The sequence below is a fragment of the Orycteropus afer genome, unplaced genomic scaffold (assembly GCF_000298275.1).
Source record: "Orycteropus afer afer isolate SDZICR_OR568_19922 unplaced genomic scaffold, OryAfe1.0 scaffold00458, whole genome shotgun sequence".
In the NCBI taxonomy this organism is placed as follows: Eukaryota; Metazoa; Chordata; class Mammalia; order Tubulidentata; family Orycteropodidae; genus Orycteropus; species Orycteropus afer.
In genome coordinates, this window is record NW_006922045.1 from 740,710 (window position 1) to 741,636 (window position 927).

The window sequence follows — 927 nt, forward strand, 5'->3', positions numbered from 1 at the left end:
GGGTGTTAGATTAAAGTTTCAACATTAAAAAAAGGAAAGGTCAGGTATGATGTGAATGTAATGAGTGAGACAGGCTTTGTCTCAATATAAATCTGCCTCATTCTGGGATAACCAGCAGCTACTGTTCAGGACAGGGTGAACTTGAAAGGGCAATTGTGTTGCAATTACTGTGTTTGACAAATATATGACTTGTGCAATTAATTACACTTTCACATGCCTTTCTTTGCCCAACCCAGAGTGGATTGCACCAGTGTCTTTCATATAAGCATACACTGTTAAGTTTTTTTTTTAAGATTATGAATCATATAAACTTAGAAATATGTCTTCCCACATTAATTAATGGTTAGCTATTAAGGATGACTTCTCAGTAGACAAATTGCATTTCCATTGTTCACATAAAATATTCTGAGATCTCTCACAGAAATGTAATTATTTTCCAATTTCATCAATTCCACCCTAGTTATTAAAATTTATTTTTCTTCTACATTAAAAGAGGAATCCAAAGTTGAGATCCCAACTCAAATTATGCAAATTACTCAAATGTCACTGAATAATAAGCACTATTTTTATATGAAATATGACAAATAGGGTAAGGCACTACCAAAGTATATTTACTGAAATTTATTATGTGATCTCCTAGCAAAGACAGTTACTATAGGTTGTCTTTAGAGCTTAAATTGTTGATTGAATATAAACTCTATAAATATTTCAGTAAGTTACCTCATATGCATGTGAAAAGCTGGACTATGAATAAGGAAGAGTAAAGAAGAAATGATGCATTTGAATTATTGTGTTGGTGAAAAATATGGCAAATACCATGGATTGCCAGATAAACTAACAAATCTGTCTTGGAACAAGTGTGGTTGGAATGTTCCATGGCAGTGAGAATGGGCAGACTTCACCTCACATACTTGGGTCATGCTGTCA